Consider the following 24,709-nt stretch of genomic DNA (forward strand, 5'->3'; position numbering starts at 1 on the left):
GCTTCAGCTGGGGGCTGCCTCCGATCGTCAGGGGTCGGATTCTGAAGCTATGCGTCTGGCTGGGTCTGGTGTGGTTCTTGAGCCGTCATGTGCTCCCGTCTTCGCTGTGGACTACGGTGCTTCTCATCTGTTCTTAGACTGCCTTGGCGCCGCCGTTCTCCTCGTGGGACGGGTGCTGCGTGGTTCCGCGTCCTCCCGGTGCGGTGGGTCTTGTAGTTGCTCCGTTGTCCAGGAAAGCGGCGGGGGCAGGCCCAGGGCTTTCACGAATGGGACCATGTCCTCAGGGCGGCGGATGGTTAGGAATTTGCCGTCATAGCTTACCGTAAGATTGAAGGGAAAGCCCCAGCGGTACTTCACCTCCTTCTCCCGGAGGAATGAGGTCAAGGGCTTCATTTCTCTCCTTCGGTCGACTGTTATCCGTGACAGGTCGTTGAAAATTTGGAGAGTTTCATTTTGGAAAGGTAGTGACTCTTTCCCTCTGCAGGCGGTGATGATCTTCTCCTTTACTGTATAGCTGTGTAATCTTATGATTACATCGCGTCGCCGGTTGGGATCCTCTGATCTGAGAGCTACCCCCGGTGGGCCCTATCCATGTCTAGGTCCATGTCCTCTAGCGGGCCGCAGAGCGATGTGAACAGTTCCGCAAGATAGGGACGAAGCTGGCCAGGTAAGACCGTCTCCGGTACATTTCTTATGCGCAGATTCTGGCACCTGTCCCTATTTTCTTGGTCTTCCTGCCCGTCTTTGAGACGGGAGATCTCCTCTCCTAGCCGGATGATTTCTTCCTCGGCTGCTGTTTGTCTTGCCAGGGACTCCTCCAGTCCACCTTCCAGAGTCGTTGTCCTCTCTGTTAGGCTAGACCTCTCCTGTTTAATCTCCGCTACTGCTGCTTTGATTTCTGCCTGCACGGATCTTTGGAGCTTGACATGCATGGTGGAGAATTGGCTCTCCAGGTAGGATCGGGTGATCGGTTCCTCTATCTCCATTTCAAGAGTTGCATGGGCTTTCGTACCCATATTTAGAGCTGCTTGCGGCTCTTGTAAGCCTCGTGGTCCGCCACCCTCTTGGTTTGCTGGACTCTTCTGTGTCGGAGAGAAGAACCGTGACACCGCCGGTGCTGCGGGCTTCTTTGTGTGTTTGGACATGCTCCGATCTCTCCAAGTAATGGGGGTATGTTTTTGAGCCTTGAATTTCTGGTTTGGGAGCGTTATTTATTAAGTTTTAGCCGGTGGGTCCGCGGAGCTCCCCTCCTACACCCCCACTCCTGATGACATCATCGGAAATCCATCCCTTTAGCACATTTTTAATGGATCATCAACATTCAGTATTGTCATAGACAACTTAGGATCTAGCTGTGGTTTTTTTTTTTTAGGGAAGCTGTGTCTTTAACTGAAACGGGAGGCGGCCATCTTGGATCCAGATGGAACGCAGGCTGAAACACATGACATGAAGATAGCTCCTACTCAGAAAGCTCTTATTCAGACCACAGCTCTGATCAGACCCTCTCTTCACAGTGGGGGCGCAGGCAGGCTCAGGAGGGATCAGGTAGGGCGCAAGAAGGCGGGCAGCCAATATCTTCAACTGGTTTAGCCAACAAAATAGTCAGTGGGTCCATAGAAATGGACACATCCGTTATTTCTTTTTTTAATAGATTGAATAACGATCCAATATTTCTATTGCCGGACACGTCCACCAAATGTGGACCATATCGCTTCTCTGCCCACAACCCCTCCAGCACAGATCAGACACCACAGGGTAGATTTGCTTCAGCCGCCATGGCGTGAGGTACCAATGAATACAATTTTATATATATTTTCTTTAGTTGCTCTGCATATGGAAGTTTTTGCAGCAAACTCCCATATATCCTCCCAATCATCCCTGTCAATTTCTATTTTCAAATCCGCTGCCCATTTGAGCATGCAGTCATGATCATGTGAATTGACCAAGGCCTCCAAACTGGCTTTTATTCTAGTTATCAAACCTTTTTGATAACTACCTCTCCTACATAGTGCTTCAAAACTTGTGAAGGGAGTAAATTCTAATTTTGGGGACATTTTTGGAAAAAAATTCTGATCTGTAGATATTTAAACATACTAAGGTCTGGTGCCTCATACCTAGTTAGGAACTCTTGGAAACTAGAAAGTTTTCCTTTATGCACTAGGTCGGCAACTACTCTAATATGTTTAGCTTTAATTTGGTCAAATTGTTTATAATCACAGCCTGGGGGGAAATTGGGATTATTAAAAAGCGGAGTGAGTTGCGAAACGGGAGACACAAGATTAAATTTGCCCTTAGACTTGCTCCAAATCTCTCAGGTAAATCTCGTCGGATCTAGCTCAAACATTTTGGCGTACACCTCCTTATCCAGTGCCCATAGGGACACTGGCAGAGAAGACGTTCTAGCATATTGGGATTCTATGGCTAACCAACAATATTGTGTTGGATCAGCGTTCCACATCATCACCTGCCTTAGTTGGGCAGCTTGGTAGTATTTCGAGATATCTGGGACACCCAAACCTCCTCTTGTCTTTAAAGCCATCATCACCGATCTAGCTGTTCTAGGCCTTTTACCTTGCCAAATAAAATTAAATATTCTATTTGGGAAATTTTTCAGTTCGGATCCCGGTATCCGGACTGGGAGAGTCTGGAAATGATATAATAACCTAGGGAGTATATTCATCTTGACTGATACTATTCTCCCAATCCATGACACCTGATATCCTTCCCACTTGGAGTGCACACTAGGCCAGGGATAGTATATACGGTATCAATTCCTATCTACAATGATGGTTCAGTCAACCTTTACAGGGAAGCAATTGCTCACTGCATTGAGTGAGGACAATTGCCACTAAAATGCCATAGTCAAAATAACAAAATTTTATTAAATATCAGCAAAACTCACAACATAAACGGTGCATGCTCTAAACTAACTAAAACCAATTAAAATCTGGATCCGGGAAACAATCTCAATTGTAGCGTTCGGAATAATTCACCATCTATTTACCATATTGGTATATATAAATTGCCACCATTCATTGGCTATAATTGGAACGAATAGCTATGCAACCATATTTGTGTAGGTGTGCATAGGATAAATGCACAACGTGGCAGCACAGGTAGAAAACAATACTTAAACGCCACCGTGGCTTAGTATCTCCAATAGTACTCGCAGCTGTTATGACACAATTATGGATTGTACATAGACTGACCGCTTAGGCAGACTTAAAAGAGAGAAAACAAAGGAAATACCTACGCGACAAAGTAGATTTTGAGGAAAACAGAATCTTTAAATATAAAATCTTCAAACAAAATAGAAATACACGTCGCCCTACACTGCTCAATTCGTCAACTGAGTGGGAAGGATCTGCAAGTGACCTAGAACAAGAAAAAAGTAAAGACCCTAAACAAACCACCACTACATCCTTAGTCGCCAACAGTACAGGGGTTTTTTTAGATTTGGAGGGGCCTTCATACCTAAGCGACACACTAGGAGGAAAACCAGAAGGGGATCAGGACGATTATCTGAGAGACAGAAAAGTATGGGGGTACAAAGGTCCCGGCCACCAGAGAGGCAGCAGGAACAAAAAGAAAAAGCAACCAAATTACAGGTCATAAACCTATCCTCTAAGATTCTTAATACCCATCACTTGCAGGTTCTAGCAAAAGGCCTATCATTTTGCCCAACAAGTAAAATGAATCTGTTCGAAATTGTTAAAGATCTGAACCTCTTCTCCAGGAAGTTACTTCTTCAGAAATTTTTCATTAAACAAAAGAAAAGGAGCTTAGTTAACAACCCTGATTTGGAGAATCTAAATACTAATGATCTGGACAATTTGGCCACTCTTGAGGAACTTGTAATAGACAGTGACAGACCTATAGGGGAAGGTCCGTTTACACAGTTTAGGGCAAAATCTACCTTTACACCACCACAGGAGATTAGTGCACAAATCAAAGTGTTCACTGAACTAGTCACACATGACCTTGAAAAACTAAACAACAGGACAAGCAAGTACAACTTGACTAGAGATGAACACAATGCATTGAAAGAACTGAGCCAAGATGATGACTTGATAATCAAGCCATCAGATAAAGGTGGGAATGTGGTGGTGTTAGATAAGGTAGCCTATCAATGTGAATGCCTTAGACTACTGTTTGATAAATCCTGTTACCATATACTCGACTATGACCCCACATCTAATTTCCAAAAAGAACTATTCAATATACTAGAGACAGGTAAAACTAATAAGATCATTACGAATAAAGAGTTTGAGTTTCTTTATATTAAGAACCCGAAGGTGGCGACATTTTATCACCTTCCAAAGCTACATAAGGACAAGATACCGCCCCCAGGGCGACCCATAGTTTCTGGCATTGGGAATTTGACGTCCAATGCCAGTATCTATGTGGACAAATTATTGAGACCATTTGTCAGTTCTCTCCCGTCATATCTGCGCGATACTAAGGATATACTGCTTAAACTGGAGGGCATCACTACAGGCCCTAACACACTCCTAGTTAGCCTGGATGTTGAGGGACTTTATACCAGCATCCCACACATGGTTGGTATGAAAGCCGTTGCCCATTTTTTACGATCAAGAGGACAAGATCTAGTAGGTCACAATGATTTTATCCTACAACTTCTGAACCTTACCCTTACAAAGAACTATTTTGTATTCAACAATAGGTATTATCATCAAATCCAGTGTACCGCCATGGGGACCACCTGTGCCCCCACTTATGCGAATTTATATCTTGGCTGGTGGGAGGAAACGGTGGTCTTTGGCGAGGACCTGGAGGCCTATACCATCTTCATTGACCTATGGGTAAGGTTCATTGATGATATCTTCCTCCTTTGGACAGGTCCGGCGGATCTTCTAACCGAATTTGTGAATAAGCTAAATATTAACGAAAATAACCTTAAACTCACCACTGTCTCAAGTCTTTCAAAAATAGACTTTCTGGACATCACCATCCTAAAAGATGCAATAGGTAAAATAGAGACTACTATCTTTAGGAAAAGCACGGCAACAAATAGCCTGCTCAGAGCAGAGAGCCAACACCCACGACATGTCATAAATGCGATTCCTATAGGGCAATATCTAAGGGTCCGGCGTAACTGCTCGACGCTTGCAGAATACAAGGAACAGGCCAATTCACTTACAAATAGATTCCTGGAGAGGGGACACTCGAAAGGCAGTTTAGTAAAAGCTTATAATCGGGCCATACATACACCACGGACACAACTTTTAGCAACTACTAACCAGAGGAATGGAGGAGATGGATTTAAACCCATACGATTTGTTGGAACTTTTAGTGACCAATGGGGCTCAATCTACCGCATTCTTAATAAACATTGGCATATCCTTCTAGATGACGATGACATAAAGGAGGTGTTGCCAACACACCCCAAACTCACTAGTAGGAGGAGTCGGAACCTAAAAGACATCCTATTGAGAAGCCACTTTAAGTCTAAACAAAAGGGTACCTGGTTAGATCCAAAACCAGTAGGATCATATGCCTGCGGAAGGTGTAAAGCCTGCAAATATGTGCCAAAGACCATTGAATTTTCAGATTCAAGTAAAACAAGAACATTCAAAATCAAACAGTACATTAACTGTACTACTGAGGGGGTTATTTACCTGATCATCTGCTCCTGCGGGAAATTGTATGTAGGGAAAACATTCAGACACTTCAAAACCAGAATACTTGAACATCTGGGATCAATACGAAATGCGAAAGATACTCCACTGGCACGGCATGTATTGACTGAACACAATGGAAATAGTGATAAACTAGTATTCATTGGTATTCAGCATATCCCATGGGGCCAACGCAAGGGCGACTGGAATAGGATCCTTCTGCAAACAGAATGCAGATGGATATATACATTAAAAACACTCAGCCCTGTAGGTCTGAATGAGGGCTACATATACACCTCCTTCATATAAAATACATACACAACACACAGTATGCTGCGATAAGATGTAAGCTATGGATATATAATCGGATCGGGAATTATCCCCATATCTGTCCGTATTGACCCTTTGGGCGGACATTAGTAATACTAGTAACACTCCTACACAATTACTACCACACTTATGGAATGTTGAGTGGCTTACACGAGTTTATGTCAAATATCTAGTGGGAGGGCTTTAGTGGGATACAGCTTAAAATTTAGAAGTTCGTTTTGACCCTCGGGGCGGACAACTTAGGTTAGAACACTCCTACATAGCAATTACATTAGACTGCACTACTGGATTATTCCCTCACGATTTCTTAAGACCATTTTGCTAATCACAGTATCATATGAAGGAGGTGAATGTGAGACTGATTTATGACATTGCCCTATACCCTGCACACTGCCTAAACTACTTCCATACAAATTGGGCACCCTAATATAAATGTCTTAGAGTGGGAAGGATATGTATATAACAGGACAGCTTTATAAGTACCAAGCAGTATAACTATTTATACAATTTAGACATTCTCTTTGTAATTGGTACAATGATATGCATGTAGAAGCATTAAACAGCTACTACTACATATAGGTTGGAAGCAAAACACACACACACTCAAAAAACCACAATCACAAACTCCATATTATACTTTATTGAAGTTCAGCTGTAGATGCCTATGGCTTTAATAAACAATTGCAGACACTTTCTGCAATCAATTAGCAGCATATATATGGATATAGCGCTGCTCCATACTGGCATACCTCCCATCCTTGAGAAAGCGCAGGTCCCCCTACGCGCGAAACGTACGTCGGAATGACGTCATCACGCTGACGTCTTGAAGGAGGCAGGAATCCGGTGAGACCAGTCCGTGCATCGGGCTGCAGCGGGGTTACAATATACAGGCTCGTTTGTATTTAGTGTGTATGTGATCGGGTTATACTGAAGTGTGTGGGAGGTTCCACCTACAGAGTGTATTATTGTGTGGATTTTTATGCGCAACCGCTTCGCTATACTAACGGCTGGAGGGGTGTAACATACACTGGTGCTGGAGACCCTGCGAACACTACGTGGATTACTGCGGTATGCAGTTGTATTGTTTATCAGCGCCACTAATACTATACACTTGCTCCACACACACTTATACACTCAATATCATAAGTGGGCATAATCCATTATCACTGATCACATAGGGCGATACCTTAAGCCTAATTACACTGGCGACACACTTTATTCGAGCTCGGCTAGTCCCACGAATTCGGGTATACCCGGGTGTATTGAGGTTTGTGACTGTTTTCTGCCCGAGTGCATTGAGGTATTTTCCAAGCAGGGATTGAAGCATTTTATTCCCGCTGGCTGCAATACTGCACAGTATATATATATACTGCATTACAATTCATGAATTTATGCCATCTGGTAGACACGCGAAGCATTGCAGCCTATTAAATCCTAATCATTATCATTTAACAGATCAGCCGCCCGTCAGCCAGGCATGAACCCAGGCTGGGAAGGCAAACGCAACAGGGCTTGTCAGAGGTGAGGAGCGGCGCATTCCAGGTATCTGCCAGGTACATACTGGGTATTTGCTCGAATAAAGTGTGTCGGTGCAGTATTAGAGCCGCCCCGCTGCCTAAGCGGTCAGTCTATGTACAATCCATAATTGTGTCATAACAGCTGCGAGTACTATTGGAGATACTAAGCCACGGTGGCGTTTAAGTATTGTTTTCTACCTGTGCTGCCACGTTGTGCATTTATCCTATGCACACCTACACAATATGGTTTTATAGCTATTCGTTCCAATTATAGCCAATGAATGGTGGCAATTTATATATACCTATATGGTAAATAGATGGTGAATTATTCCGACCGCTACAATTGAGACTGTTTCCCGGATCCAGATTTTAATTGGTTTTAGTTAGTTTAGAGCATGCGCCGTTTATGTTGTGAGTTTTGCTGATATTTAATAAAATTTTGTTATTTTGGCTATGGCATTTTAGTGGCAATTGTCCTGACTCAATGCAGTGAGCAATTGCTTCCCTGTAAAGGTTGACTGAACCATCATTGTAGATAGGTATTGATACCGTATATACTATCCCTGGCCTAGTGTGCACTCAATGAGGATCTTTTGAGTGGGTCTCTAAACCCACTTTTATGTGTTTGTCGCTTGTCTACATTATCCTCTTCTGCACCGGCAGGGAATATAGAATTATCTGAGCATTAACACAACTGTCCAGGTGAGCGGTGAATCTACAAGTTATGTATACATAATCCTTCCCACTTTGCCAGATCCCTTTTAATCTTATCAAACAATGGTGGATAGTTGCCTTGATATAGGGAGTGGTAGTTCCTAGACACATTTACTCCCAGATATTTAATATGTGAGGAACTCCATCTGTAGCTGAAATTCAGTTTTGGTAATTTTATCTCTGGATCTGAAAGATTCAGATTAAAAGACTGTGACTTGTCGCTGTTCATTTTATATCCAGAGGGAGAGAGAAAGAAAGGAAAGATCCCCTAAGGCCACGTCATGGTCTGTGGGGTGTGGAAAAAGAAAGAGAGGAGGGGGGGGGAGAGAGGGAGTCATTCCACCCTCGTCCGGCCGGGTCCCGGCATCCATCCTTCACGGCTCTACTGTGGTTCAGATCCGTCTGGGGTTGTATCCTGATTTGGTTCGGATTAATGGGTTAACCAGGGTTCCCAGATTTTATAGAAACCTTCAGTTGAGCAGTTCAAGAAGGCCGTGAGTTTTTCCAAACTCATAACATCGTTAACTCTTTTTTTCACTAGCTGTTTGGTGGGGGGCGCTATCTTCTTCCAAGAGTATGCGACTGAACACCTTGCTGCTGTTAGAATAAAGGAGATTAATTTCCATACTGGGCGATCGATGTCCTCTATCGGCCTGCCCAGTAGGAAGGTCAGTGGATCTATAGGAATTGTGAGGCTTGTGACCTCTTTTATCAAATCTTGTACCGTATGCCAGTATTTCTGAATTTCTGGACATGACCACCAGATATGGGCCATGTCCCCTCTATGTCCACAGCCTCTCCAGCATAGATCTGAGGCCAGAGGCTAGATTTGTTTTAACCTCACTGGGGTAAGATACCAATGATACATTATTTTATAGATGTTTTCCTTCACCGTGGTACAGATGGAAGTTCCTGAGGCCGCGTCTCAAATTTCCTCCCAGTCCTCTCTGTCAATAACTATGTCCAATTCCGCTTCCCATTTAAGCATATAGTCGTGAGCGGTAGAGTTCACCGGATTCTCCATGCCGGCATATATTTGTGTTATTAGACCTTTTTGATGTACTCCTTCGCGACAGAGTTTCTCAAATTTTGTGAGAGGGGGGAATTTCAATGATGGGGACATTTTTGCAGAAAGTGTCGAATTTCGAGAAACTTAAATGTATCCAGGTGGGGTAATTTTAATTTGGTTCGCAATCCGTGGAGACTCAGGAACTGTCCATCGCTCAGCAGGTCCGCGATCGCTCTGATCCCCATTGTTTTAAATAGGTCGAATTGTCGGGTTTCACACCCTGGTGGGAATTTAGGGTTGTCAAATATTGGAATGAGCTGAGAGCAAGGGGACGAGAGTAAGAATTTAGTTTTAGTTTTTGCCCATATGTCCCAAGTATGTTTCATTGCCCCCAGCCCGAATTTGGGCGCCATGTCATTTCCCCTGTCACTGCTCCAGAGAAAAGCTGGTAGAGAAGGCGTTCTGGAGTAATGAGATTCAATTGCTAGCCAACATAGCTTGTCTGGGTCCCGAGTTCCACATTACCGCCTGTTTTAATTGGGCAGCTTGGTAATATATATTAATGTCTGGGACCCCCAGTCCTCCTTTTGTCCTAGACGCCATAAGAACCGACCTAGCTACCCGGGGTCTCCTTCCATCCAAATAAATTAGAGGATTTAATTTTGGATAGTTTTTAATTCAGAACCAGGGACATGGATCGGGAGCGTCTGGAAATAATATAATAATCTGGGGAGTATATTCATTTTAACTGAGATCATTCTCCCGATCCATGAGATCTGGTATTTTATCCAGATCTTTTTTAATTTTCCTAAATAGGTTGGGATAATTATTTTGGTATAGGGAGCAATAGTTCCTCGATACATGTACTGTACTCCCAGGTATTTGATGTATATAGGGCTCCACTTATAATTAAAGTTTGATTTCAATGTCCGCATCTCTGGTTCTGATAGATTTTTTTTGTTTCAATTTTTTTATTAGGCAGTTATAACAGTCAACATATTTTCTATGACAGTCCATTTGTGGCCTAACACAATTTTTTACATATGAAAGAAAAGTCTCGACGTCCCCCTGTTCCTCCAGGGTCTGTCGGGGTGACGCGAGAATTGAAGTAGAAAAGGGAAGAGAAGGAGGGGAAAAGAGAGAGAGGAGAGGAGGTGGGGGAGGGGAGTAGTTGTACCCTTCCCTCGCCTTGGCATGCGCCTTTAGTTTCCGTTACCCATTGTGGCTCCTACCTCTATCCTTACTGTATATGGCGTTTCTGTGTGTCAGGGCCATTCTAGTGAACCATGGGTCCCAAATATTGTAGAAGGCAGTGGTGGACCGTTTCAGAAATGCTGACAGTCTCTCCATTTCCTTTACTTCGTTGAGTCTATTTATTACTGTCGGTTTGGAGGGGGGGACACTTTCTTACAGGCGGCTGCCACCGCACATCTAGCCGCAGTGAGAATAAAGGAGATCAATTTGCCTGTTGGTCGGTCCAGTGTTTCTAGGGGCCTGGCCAATAGGTAGGTCAGCGGTTCAACCGGGATTGTGAGGTCTGTGACCTCTTTTATAAGATTGTGTATGGTTTCCCAGTATTTCTGAATTTCTGGACATGAGCACCAGATGTGGGCCATGTCCCCCTTTTGACCGCAGCCTCTCCAGCACAGATCAGATGCCAGGGGGTAGATTTGGTTAATTTTGGCTGGGGTGAGATACCAGCAAAACAGTATTTTATATAGATTCTCTTTTATTGTGGTACATATGGAAGTTCCTGAAGCTGTTTCCCAAATACTTTCCCAATCCTCTCGGTCTATAACGATGTCCAATTCTGCTGCCCAATGCAGCATATAGTCATGCGTAGGGGCTTCTGAGGCTCTCTCCAGTTCTGCACAGATTTGTGTTATGAGACCTTTCTGATGGCCGGACTCCCTGCATAGCCTTTCAAAGCCAGTGAGAGGGGCAAATTCCAACGTTGGGGATAATGTTTGGGTAAAGTGTCGAATTTGTATTTGAAGACATTCAGCCCTACTATCTCATATTTGGATTTTAAGTTTTGGTAACTCAGGAACTCCCCGAAGCTCAGGAGTTGGACAATTGCTCTAATATTTTTGGTTTCAAATTGATCAAATTGTCTGGGCTCACATCCAGGTGGGAATTTTGGATTTTTGTAGATTGGTAGATTGGTGTGAGTTGGGAACGAGGTGTCGTGAGCTTAAATTTATATATGCATTTTGTCCAGGTCTCCCAAGTGTGTCTCATCGGGCCTAGTTTGAATTTGTTGCTTAGCATGTCTTCCCTGCTCATGGACCAAAGGCAAGCTGGTAGTGAAGGCGTCCCGGCATAGTGTGTTTCTATACCTAGCCAACAGTATTGTTTTGGGCTAGCGTTCCATACCACTGCCTGCCGTAGTTGTGCGGCTAGGTAGTATCTTGTTATGTCTAGAACTCCTAGTCCTCCTCTCCCCCTTGAGGCCAAGAGAAACGTTTTGGCGACTCTAGGCTTTTTGCCTTGCCAGATAAAGTGGAAGATTAATTTTTGAATATTTTTTAATTCTGAGCCAGGGATGGGAACCGGGAGGGTCTGGAAATAGTATAGTAGCCTAGGGAGTATGTTCATTTTGACCGAGACCATCCTCCCGATCCATGATATCTGGTATCCTCCCCATTTATCTAAGTCTTGCTTAATTTTTTTGAACAGGGCCGGATAGTTATATTGATATAGTGTTTGGTAGATCCTCGATATCTTAACTCCCAAGTATTTGATACAAGAGGAGCTCCAACGATAGTTAAAATTTAATTTGAGGAGTTCCACCTCTGGCTCCGGCAGGCTGAGGTTCAGGGCCTCCGATTTGTCGTTATTTATTTTATATCCCGAGATTTGTCCAAAGTCTCGGAGCTCTTTTTGTAGGTTGGGCAGGGAGATTTGGGGTTTGGAAAGGGTTAGGATGACATCATCAGCGAATAGGGATATTTTGTGCTGCCTGTGTCCAATTTCTATTCCTTGGATGTCTCTATTGAGTCGTATTGCTGATGCCAGCGGTTCTATGGTTAGTGCAAAGAGGAGAGGAGATAAGGGGCATCCCTGTCGAGTACCATTGGTGATCTCAAACCTCTGGTTATTGCCCCCTGGTAGTTTTACCGTTGCTGATGGGTTTTGGTATAATCTACGGACCCCCTCTAGATATGCGTCTTTGAAGCCAAATTTGCGCATAGTTTGGTCCAGGAATTGCCAGTTTATTCTATCGAACGCCTTCTCTGCATCTAGGCTTAACAAAAGTGCTTTGGTCCCTGTGAGGTGTACATGTTCAATGATGTTGATTATCTTCCGAGTGTTATCCAAGGCTTGTCTGCCCTTGACAAATCCGACTTGGTCAATATTAATTAATCTCGGCAAGATGGGGTTTAATCTGTTTGCTAAAATTTTACTATATAATTTGAGATCACTGTTGAGGAGGGAGATTGGACGATAGCTTCCACACTGCATCGGGTCTCTGCCTTCCTTATGTATAATGGCCAGGTTGGCTAAAGACATTGATGTGGGAATATGGTTCCCTTCCATGAAATAGTTAAATGTTTTTAGAAGATGCTTAGATAGTGTGGGCAAGAATCTTTTATACTGTAGTAGACGTTGGTGAAACCGTCAGGGCCAGGAGACTTAGTGATCTTTAATGATTTGACCGCCTCCTCCAGTTCCTCTTTTGTAATCTCAGCATTGAGGACTGTGTTTTCCTCCTCCGTTAAAGTGGGGAGCTGACATTTGTTCAAATATTGTGTTATGGCCTCTATGGCTATTGGTGCGGGGCGGTCAATTTTAGATCTTAAATTATATAACTCAGTATAGTATTTTGTAAATTCCTCTGCAATTTTCTTGTCACTACAGTATATTGTATCTCACCAGATTTACTTTTGATAGCTGTTATTTGAGATCTCTTTTGCACCCCTCTTAGTTTACTTGCTAAGAGTCTATCAGCCTTGTTTCCCTTGTCGTAATAGAGTTGGTTTGTCCATTTGAGGGCCTTTTCTACATCCTCCAGCTGAATCTGCCTAAGTTTTGTTCTAGCTGTAACCAGCGTTTTATATAATTTCTTTGTAGGGTTGGCCTTATGGGCTTGTTCTATGGTTTTAATGCTATCTGTAAGTTCTTTGATTTGTGTTAGGCGGGCTTTTTTCCTATGGGAGGCGATGGAAATAAATTTCCCTCTGATGTTTGCCTTATGGGCTTCCCATAGGATTGCTGGAGAGGAGACTGTTCCTGCGTTGAAGAAGAAATAGTCCTTAAGTGAGGCTCTAATTTCTCTTTCTATCTCTGGGTGGTTTAATAACGAATCATTAAGTCTCCAGGAATAGCTTGTTGTTTTTTCAAAGGGGAGTGATAGTGTTAAGGTGATTGGGGCATGATCCGACCAGGTGATTGAGCCAATGTCTGATTCAATGGCTGCCGCCATCACGTTTTTTGTGGTCAAGAAAAAGTCTATTCGAGAGTAAGTCTGGTGAGGCGCTGAGAAAAAGGTATAGTCTCTCTGGCCTTGATGTTGGGATCTCCACACGTCCACTAGTGAAAATTCGTTTAGAATTCCCCTGAACCTTTTCCCCATGATCTGGGAGTAGGTTGTACGGGGGGGACCCATCGTGGTTGATCTATCCTCGGTAGGGTTTAAGACCATATTTAGATCACCCCCTACTATCATCGATGATAGATATCCCGGGTCTACGCCCTCGAGAACAGCTTGGAGAAATTCTGTTTGCTTCTCGTTTGGGGCGTATACATTGATCAGGGCAATTGTCGAGCCCGCTAAGGAGCCATATACCACAAGGAATCTACCCTCTGGGTCCACTGTCGTTTTGATATGATTGAATGGGGTGCCTTGTCTGATTAGGATAGCCACACCCCTCTTTTTACTACTAAATGAAGCAAAAAAGCTTGTTGGGAACATTTTTTTGAATAAATTTGGGGGGTCTTGAGATGTGAAGTGTGTCTCCTGTAAGAATATGATGTCCCCCCCTGATTTTTTCATGTCCTGAAGGGCCAATCTCCGCTTCCTGTTGATTTGCAACCCTTTGACGTTTAAAGATCTCACTTTAATCGGGGCTGTATTTGCCATTCTTATATTTTATTTTCGTGGGTCGTGGACTCGGGGTCTCATCTTTCCCACTAGTTGAGACCTTGCTCCTGTTTCCTGGGAGTGTGACATATTTTCGTCTATGGGCTTGGTGGGTTGAAGGTGTAACTTCTTTATTGGCCCTTTGTGGCTTGCTGTTGAGCTGCCAAGGGGAGGGGGGGAGAGGGGGGGGGGAAGATCTGCTGGGACAGGGTCAGCAGATGGAAGAGAAGTAGGATTAGGCCTTGTACAGGTCCTAAAGTGATATTGCCATGTCTCATGGAGACCGGCATTCGGACAAATTTGCCCATTCTGGGGTGGGTCCGGAGCCCGAGGCCGGAGTGCAACAGGGAGGTCCTGGCCCGCTGCTGCGTATGTTGCCCTTCGACCCCTCGACCCTTGGGTACGGGTGGCTATGATGGGGGGGGACCAAGGTAAAGGTGTGGGGGGGAGGGGGAGTGACGGGTGAGGAGAGGGGGGAGAGATTTTTGGCCGGGTGTCGGAGTAGAGAGCGGTGGGGGAGGGGCTATAGAGGAAAGAGCAGTGCGGTGAGGAGGTGAAGGGTTGGGGGGGGGGGAAAGGGGGGGAGGGAGGGGAAGGGAAAGTAAGTAGAAGGGGAAAGAGGGAGGTAGGTCCGGGTCTTTAGTTGGTCAGATGCAAACCATATTTCACATTTACCCCTTTTACCCCATCTTTTGCTGGGGTATGAAGCTCAGTGCATATTATACATACATACATATATTAGTACATTTGTTGAAATTGGGAAATGGGAATACATGCGTTTATCATTTCAGTGCTGGTACATTGATTTACGTACATGGTATACATTTGGTATAACGCTTTGTTTTTATCACCACGTGATTCCTAGCGGTTGTCATGGACACCCGCCTTCCCTCTGGTAGGCTGTATGTTTTATTTCTATCCGTGGGTTAGCAGAGGATGCGCGGGGGGGAACCTGGGTGGATTTCGGGGCGGGTTGCGGGGGGGGGGAGCATGTGGGGGGCAAGGGAGGGGAGAGAAGGGAAGGGGGGGTGGGGTCTGCTGTTTGGGTGGGTGGCTAACGGTGAGTACAATTATGTCGACATAGCTGATGCCTAGCTTTTGACATATGATATGCATGTGATAATACAGTGTCGATCCGGCAAGACACAGACCGCAACTGGTGTTACTGGAACCTGCTGGTTCTTACTTAGCGCCTTCGTTTCAGCACTGTTCTCGGTCTGTTGGTTGGAGTGGTAGGAGTTGGAGGCAAGCTCCGGATTCAGCGAGTCTTGTAGTGCTTCTGTTTAGGTTAGTAAGGGGGGGGGGATAGGGGAGTGCGGGGAGGGGGGGGAAAGGGGAGGGGGGGGTTACGGGTAGACTGGGGGGGAGAGGGAAATGTAGGGGGGGGAGTGGGGGCAGGAGGGAAACGGGTAGGGATGGGGTAGGGGGTGTGTCATCTATTAGGTTGTAAGGAATCTGAGGACTTAGGGATTGCCTGCGTATGGGGAGTTGTTCCAGGGAACGCAGATGCCACACTTGTAAGGGTAACGTACTTACAGTTTCGGGGGGGGGGCGATGCCTACCTGGTGTGGACCTGTGTGCCGGCCTCTCATAGGGCTGATTGCCCTGAGGTGCCAGCTGCTGTTGCTCGGGGTTGGTGAGGAGTGGGGGCGACGGGGTAGAGGGGGCCATGGGGTTCCCCATCGAACCTTGCTCCTCCTGTAAGATTCTCTTCCCTCCCCCCTCCCGCAACAGTGAGCCCCCCCCTCCCAAATAGAAGGCCTCTTTAATACGGCTCCTGCTGACAGCCTTGTGTCGGTCTTGCGGCCGGCTCCTCTTGGGCGGATGAGAAGCCTTTCATGGTGGACACTCCGGCTTGGCAGGCGGTCTTCTTTATTCTCTGCAGCAGGCAGGTACGGCGTCTCCCTCTGTTATGCTTGATCCTCGTTGTGGCTGGGTTTCTAGTAGTCGCTCTGGTTTATGGGTAGGTATCTTGCTGAGTCCTCGTGTGGCGTTTTTGTGACACTATAGCGCTGAGACTGGGAGAACAGACAACAGAAAGATACGTTTATTATGTCTTTATTTTCTTTGTTTTCGACCTGCGAGGCGCTCTGAGGTCCTCACTGAGGGACCCTCATTCTCCTGTTCGTGGGAGTCAGGTGGATCAGCATTCCACGATGGGGGGGGAGACAGGCCCACTGCTTTCACCAGTCTGGACATCTCAGTCGGGTGTCTAATGACATGTGTCTTCCCATTTCTGATGATTATTAGTTTAAATGGGAACCCCCATTTGTACTTGATACCTTTGTCTCTGAGGAGGGTGGTCAGGGGTTTTAAGTCCATCCGCTTGTTGATAGTTTGCTTTGCTAAATCATTATAGATTTGCATATGGTCATCTTGGTAAGTGAGCGGGTCTTTTTTCCTGCAGGCTGTCATAAGCTTCTCTTTGGTGGTGTAGTGGTGTAGCGGTATAGCCTGACTATGGTGTCCCTGGTCTTATTTGGGTCGTCTGACCTTGGCCCGAGGGCGCGATGGGCCCTATCCATCTCAAAGTCCTTTTTGTCCAGGTCTGCGCACAGCGAGGAGAAGAGCCCTAAGAGGTATGGCTGTAGTTTATCTGACTGGATCGTCTCTGGAATTCCGCGGATCCGCAGGTTCTGTCATCTCTCACGGTTTTCCTGGACCTCAAGGTTATCTTTCAGATATCTAATCTCCATTCCAAGCCGGAAGATTTCATTGTTTGCATCTGTTTGTGTCTGGAGAGATTCCGCCATTTTAGTTTCTAGTGTTGTCGTCCGTTCAGCGAGGCCTGCTATTTCGTGCCTCAGTTCTGTTACGGCAGCCTTCAGGTCTTGCTGTATAGAAGTGTGCAGTTTGTCTAGCATGCCCTTCATCAATTCTTGCATGAATTCCCTTGTTGGGATAGTCTCTGGGCTTTGCGCTCGCTCCCTTTGTTCTCGGGCCGCGGCCTGCTGCTTAGGGCCTCGTGTGTTCGTTGGCCCGGCGCCATCTTGGTTTCTCGGGGTAGGCTCCGAGCTCCGCTGAGATGGCGGAAAAAAGTTTAATGAGCCCTGGCCGGGTGGCGCTTTTTGCTTCGCAGCCATTGCGGGGTGTTTATTCTGCTAGGGGTTATGTTTTTGGGGTCGGGTGGTGGGGTGAGGGGCGCTTGTATAGCGGTCTATGCGCGCGGGCCGGCGGAGCTCAGCTCTCACACGTCCATCTTATCTGGCTTTGTTTTTTAATTTTCTGTTTATTTAATTATTTATTTTCCTGTGGGGGGCTGTGTCTTTAAATCAGATTTGCGGCGGCCATCTTGGATGTAGCCGACACACAGGCTGAAATGCAGGGAGCCAGGCAGCACTATTCCCCGCCGGGGGGGGTAGGGGGGCTCAGGTATCACTTGGCCAGGCTTCCCCACTCTCCCTGCGGTCAGCTGTCCGATCGTCTCTGGGGAGCCTCCCCGTCTGTTATGCCACTATGTTATGCCACTATTTCCTGCGTGTGAGCCCAGTGGCCATCTTAGGTGGTGCTGCTCCTCCACGCCGGGGCTCAATCGGGACTGGAGGGGTACTCTCGGCCTCGTCTCCCCCGGCCCACGGCTCTGCTCACCTCTGTGGGGCTTCCTCCTCTCCCCTCCGGGACCCCGCCTTGTCACTCACCCCTCGGGGAAGCCGCGCTTCTCCCTGCGTGAGCCTCCGCAGCCGAGTCAAGATGGCCGCTCCGCCTTCCCCCTCGGCTCCCTCCCGAGCACTCGAGATCGCCACTGGTGCTGGCGAGTCTCCTACCGGCTGGTAAGCTGCTCCGGGATCTGTCTGCTGTGATAATCTTTTGCGGGGAAGCGGAGAGGGGGGGGGCTGGGCGGTTTTGTCGGGGGCCGCGCTGCACCTCTCAGCTCCACAGAGTCTCCCTGTCACGCACGGGCCTCAGCAGCTTCTTTTACTCACTTTATTTTCTGCTCCCTTGTTCTGTATATTTGGGGGGCTTAGCAATGTCCAATTTCGTTATTGTTTGTGTTAAAATCACCCCCGTCTCCTGCTGTCTTATAGTGTGGTGTTTGAAATTTATTTTGGCCAGATTGATGTTCGCTATTTCTTTGTTTGAAGTTTTGTCTGCAGGAGCTTAAGACAGACACAGCCTTTGCAGTTAGACTCCAGGCCACGCCCAGGTTCTGATAGATTTAAGTTGAGGGCTTCTGACTTATCACTGTTAATTTTGTATCCTGATATTTTGCCAAATTCCTTTAATTCTTTGTGTAAGTTGGGAAGGGAGATCTGGGGCTGCGTTAATGTTAATATGATATCGTCTGCGAACAATGAGACTTTATAGTTTATTCCGCCAATTGGTACCCCCTGTATATTTATATTGTCTCGTATTTTAGACGCTAGTGGTTCGATTGTTAGGGCGAAGAGGAGGGGGGACAAAGGGCATCCCTGTCTCGTTCCATTTTTCATTTCAAATTTTTTTGAAAAAAAAAGTTTCAAGTGGGAGTTTCACCACTGCAGACGGGCAGCAGTACAGCGCTCGGACTCCCGCTAGATACGCATCTTTTAAGCCGAATTTCTGCATTGTTTTGTCAAGAAATAGCCAATCAATTCTATCGAACGTCTTCTCTGCGTCCAGGCTTAACAGAACCGCTTTGGTAGCTGTGAGGTGGGCATGATCAACTATATTTATAATTTTGCGGGTGTTGTTTGAGGCTTGTCTGCCAGATACAAACCCCACCTGGTCGTTGTGAATTAATCTCGGTAGGATGGGATTCAGTCTATTTGCCAGGATTTTGCTGTATAGCTTAAGATCGTTATTTAGTAGGGAGATTAGTCGGTAGCTCCCACATAGCAGTGGGTCCCTACCCTCTTTGTGGATGATGGTGAGATTGGCCTGGGTCATTGATGGGGGGATTTGGCTGCCCTCCATGAATGAATTGAATAAGCTGAGTAGGTGTTTAGTTAGGATCGGGGAGAATCTTTTGTAATAAACATTGGAGAAGCCGTCGGGACCAGGGGCTTTTGAGATTTTTAATGTTTTTATTGCGTCCGCCAGCTCTTTTTGGGTAATTTTTGCATTAAGCATTTGATTCTCCTCCTCTGTCAGTGTTGGTAGGAGGCAATCGGACAGGTAATTACTAATAGGTTCAGTGGCTGGTGTCCCCGTGTTCCCACCCTGAGCCTTGAGGTTATAAAGTTTAATATAAAATGCGGTAAATTCCTCCGCTATTTTCTGTTCGTTATAGATTATTTCTCACGATTAATTTTTTATCGCTGTGATCTGGGAACGCTTCTGTATACCTCTTAGTTTGCTCGCCAAAGGTATGTCAGCCTTATTGCCCTTGTCATAGTATTTCTGACTAGTCCATGTAAGAGCTTTTTCTAGTTCTTCCATTTGGGCTTGTTTTAGCTCATTCCTGGCTGCGGTCAAGGTTTTATAATGATAGGCAATAGAGAATACTAGAGCCTCTGGTCTCAGGGTATTGTGGAGGTTGCACTAATCATTGCATGCTGTGATTGATCTGCTCAGTATCAATAGTTGGCTATCACACTGACAGTAGGTAGTGATGCATGCAGAGTAGTGAATGCAAATAAATGTGCCACTGTCATATATCACAAAACCTACTGTATATAGGTACTAGGTCACAAGATCAATGATTCAGTAAATCATTAATGCACATTATACCACATTATATAAATGAACCGCGGCATGTGCATCAAAAACCGGACCTGATATATGCATAAACTACCTCTGCTAGGCAGTTAACAACTCGTACAAGCCCACACAAACTACCAGGAACAGTCTCACCCGTGACTCCTCCTACACGACGTCAACATGGTGACGTCATGCCGACGATCGTTTCGCGCATAAGGGGCTGGCGCTTTCTCAAGGTTCAGGTATCCAACAATTGATACTGAGCAGATCAATCACAGCATGCAATGATTAGTGCAACCTCCACCATACCCTGAGACCAGAGGCTCTAGCATTCTCTAATGCCTATCATTTGTATTTACCATTGTGTCTCACACTACCACCTGGTACTGGTAAGGGGACATACACTAATATTTGGGAATTCACCTTATAAGAATATCCCCTTACCCTGCCTCACCCGTGATTTATGTTTTAATAGTTTTTATGGTTATTTTGAGTGTGTGTTACTGCGTCGACTTCTGAATATTAATAAATCATTTATTATTTTTGCCCTAGGGCATTTTAGTGGTAATTGTCCTCCCACAGTGTTGGGAGCGGTTACGTAATTGTACCCTTATAGCCTTACCATTACTCTAGTGGGTTACTATACCTGTGGACTTTTTTCGGCTTTGCTGTGCATTAAAGTGGGATCTTTTTAGGAGCATCCTTTGTCTCCTTATATATGTATAATTATTTTAGTTGTCAGATCTGTTATTAATTTCACCTTGGCCTTTCTGTGGGATGCAATTGAAATAAAAGTTCCCCTAATTGCTGCCCTATGGGCTTCCCACAGAACCGCCGGAGAGTCTACTATACCCCAGTTGAGAGCGAAGTACTCCCTAAGAGCCTTTTTACTTTCTTTTTCTACCTCCGGGTGGTTCAGTAGGGAGTCGCTCAGCTTCCAAGTGTAGGCGGTTAATTTATGAAATGGGGTGGATAGGGTTAATGTGATGGGGGCGTGATCTGACCATGTAATGGGGCCTAAGTCCGAATTTGTGCAGGCTTCCAGGATATATTTGGTAGCAAAAAAATAGTCTACAGTATACGAGAATATGACTGGTGGGGTGCGGAATAGAATGTGTAATCTTTTTGGCCCTGGTGTTGGATTCTCCAGATGTCCATTAAGGAATATTCCTTGGTGATTGTTTTAAATTGTTTCTCCATCCTCTGAGGTGGAGCTCTGTGTTGGCCTTGTTGGCTTGAGGTTCTGTCCTCCGCAGAGTTTATGGCCATATTAAAGTCTCCGCCCACAATCAACGAAGATAGGTAGGTAGGGTCAACCTTTTCTAACACTGCTTTCAGGAATTCCGTTTGATTATCATTTGGCGCGTAGATGTTGATCAGAGCGACCGGCGAGCCAGCCAGTGAGCCATATATACCATTAGAAATCTACCCTCTGGTTTTGGTGATATTGAATGGGGTTCCTTGTCGGAGCAAGATCGCTACTCCCCGCTTTTTACTGTTAAATGACGAGAAGAAACCCGTAGGGAATACATTGCTAATCAATTTGGGCAGCTCTTGGGATGTAAAGTGCGTCTCTTGGAGGAAGATGATATCTCCCTTGGACTTTTTCAGCTCTTGGAGCGCCAGTCGTCTTTTTCTATTATTATTCAGGCCCTTTACGTTTAGTGATACAAGTTTAATTGCGGACTGACTAGCCATTTGGGCGAGAGAGTTTAGTGTCCATCGGGGTCTCGCCCTTCCCACCGGGAAGATCCTGGTTCGTTGGTTCATCGAACCTTTATAACGCTTCTTGATGTTGCTGTTTGAGTATGGGTGTCAGGCCCGCCCGACGAGGGGTTGGGTGGGAGGAGGGCAGGGAAGGTCGAGAGGGGGGGGGGGGGAATAGGCTGCTGGGACAGGGTCAGCAGCAAGAGGCAAAGTGGGACGAGGTCAGCTAATGACCTCCAATGAGTACGTCCGGGATTGGCTTCCGGCATTTGGGCTTAAGGCCCAATGGGGGGGAATCCGATGGTTCAGGCATGGGCGTGAAGGAAAGGTGCGGACCCTTGTACTTGCTTAGTGTAAGCTCTACCTTAGTTTAAGAGGGGGTGGGGGAGGCGGGGGGGAGGGGGGAAATGGGAGGAGGGGAAAGGGGTCAAAGGGACGCAGGTCCCGAAACGCATCAGAGTTACTATGTACTCCTTTTGACCACTTAATAAACCCTTTTATATCCGATACTGGTTTGGAGCCCCCATTGTTTGCACGGTTGTGCTCCGCCACTGTACCCTATGGGACTATTCTCTGCAATTACGTCTGGCATGACGCACCCACTAATCAAGGACTGAGCTGTGCTTCGAGGGAGTTCCTTACATTGATCGTTTGATTGGTATGTACTTTTATTTTGCTGGGGGTCTATACAGGACCTTTATGGTATATATAGAGATCTGTGTTAGCCATCCAGCGTAACTAGTACACTCCTATGTTTATATCATCCTAATGAGTCTCCTTAGCTCTTATACATGCTCTAATGCCTTGGTTACTGTCACGGTAGCTTGTGACAGGTTGTAATTTACACCAAAACTATATATAAATATATATATACCTGGGTTTGAACTGGGACGAGACTTAGATATGATAAATATAATTTATTCCTTGATAAAGGTGAACACAACAGATATGTACAAATAACAGGCAAAATATAGACACTTACTAAAAGATTAGGACAGAAGGCCATCAGGACACAGACTTGGCCACTTCTCCCAGATTTCAGTTGACATCACAGCAATACATGCAGGACACATGCAGGACATGAAGCCTTTGCATGCAGGCATCAATACATTTGCATCAAGACAATGAAGAACATGAACAACATGGGTAAAGGATGGCTTTGACTTATATACTATGTCAAACTCATCTCTTTAACCCTAGGTGCCGCGACGGCTAGCAAAAAGTCTTTGAAGCTCTTTTGGCTTCCATTGAAGTGTGAATTACCACATTTACAAAAACATCCACTTCCCTTGGTCCCTAGGCCAAGCATAAACAATTAGCAATTTGGTCTTTGATAACCAGGCTATGTAAATTCTAGCCTTTCCTGCTCATCACAACAGGGGTTCCTCAGAACTCAACCAAAATTTCATATTTAGTGCAAATCACCTCATAACTTGAGTTCAGTAATACATACAGTCAGGTGAGATATATTAATACAGTCCGTCCCACCGGACACTCACAGAGAGACCAAACATTACAATGTAATATTAAAATTAATAGAGATATTAATATCTGGCATTTAGCAGCAGTTACATATACAGTGTTTAGACTCCCAAAGATATGCTAAGTCCCACGAATACAAATATGTAATTCTTATCCTTTTCAGCCAAGGACATCTCATAATATTCTTATATTTAATAAGGTTACTCCTTTTGATTCCCTTCTTGGGTAGCTCCACCCCTACCCCATCAATAAAACCTTTTGAAGTAGGCTTGTGGCTTCTCGCATAACCAACTAGGTAGTTACCTGTTGATCCTTCCTGGGTCTTGCATAGCAATTCCCCTGTGAAGCAGGCTAAATTCTAGCAGGATGTCCTATTTAGCATCCAACTGGCCAATTCACACCTCCTTTTTGGATATGCACTTCCAGAGAGGAAGCTTGCATATCAAACGTGAATAGACTCATGAGTCAAACCAGTTTGTCCTGGCACGCATTACAAAGGCAGGCAGAGGTAGTTAGCATTTGGCCTGTACCTTGTAAGACTGCAAAAAGTCACTTTATCAAAAATATATGTTCCTCTTATGACAAAGTTATATTTTTAATATGTGTGTACTTGGGGGGTGACCCGGAGGCTGTACCCCCAAGGCTCAGGGTCCTGGCTTACTCCGTTACCAAATTACCAGTTTTCACGTAACTGTTTATTCAGCACTGCATATAAGATTAACCCCTTAAGTCCCAGTGGGTGGGTTATGCAGACACTGACCCAGCAACAATACATTTTACACAGGGGAATAAGCATTTTCATGTTATAACAAGGGTTAAATCACATTTCTAGACCTCAGCCCCTTGTCTCCCTGGCGAGGTTAGAGGGGGGCCCTTGGGGAGTAACCCCGTTAATCCCGGGCCAAACCCTCACTATCGTCACAGTTACATATTTTATTACTCTGAATATGCATGTATGTTCCTAGGACAGCAGAGCCCTGAATATTGGGATAATATCCCTCACCCACTACGGTCAAGCTTATAGGTTTTGGATATGGGGAAGGCGTGGGGAAGGGAGGGAAAACTCCTAGCATAGCCATAACATGGAGTTCTTTCTGACAATCCTTAAAACCAGCGTAATAAACGTGAGAACAACTCTTAACAAGCTCAGTACATGAAAAGCATTATAACCTCTCTTTTTGTCAGTCGGTCAAGCTTATAGGTTTTAGACCTGGGAAAAGGGGGAGAGATGAGGGGGGGGGTGGGGAGATAGGGGGGAGGGGGAGACCTGGGTTGACAGGTAACACAACAGCACATTGCATAATTGTTTTTAGGTATCATGCTGAAGATAAACGGAATACTCCCTACGCTTGCTGGTCGGGGAAGAGGGGGGGGGAGGGATGGGGTTCTTAGCATAGGAACCTTCCTGACTAACCTCACAACCATAGCATAAAACATGGGGGTAACATTTAGTGAAGTTAATATCCGAGGATCCTTATGACATTTCTATTTGATCTATGTGGCCCGCCGTGTGCCTTCCTCAGAGGGTTTGACAACGTATTTTATTACAGCAGGCAGCATCATTAGTATGGGGCCGTGCGGCCATATCTTCTGCGGTGGAAGGGCAGGC

Source organism: Ascaphus truei, chromosome 4 (genome assembly GCF_040206685.1).
Source record: "Ascaphus truei isolate aAscTru1 chromosome 4, aAscTru1.hap1, whole genome shotgun sequence".
Lineage (NCBI taxonomy): Eukaryota > Metazoa > Chordata > Amphibia > Anura > Ascaphidae > Ascaphus > Ascaphus truei.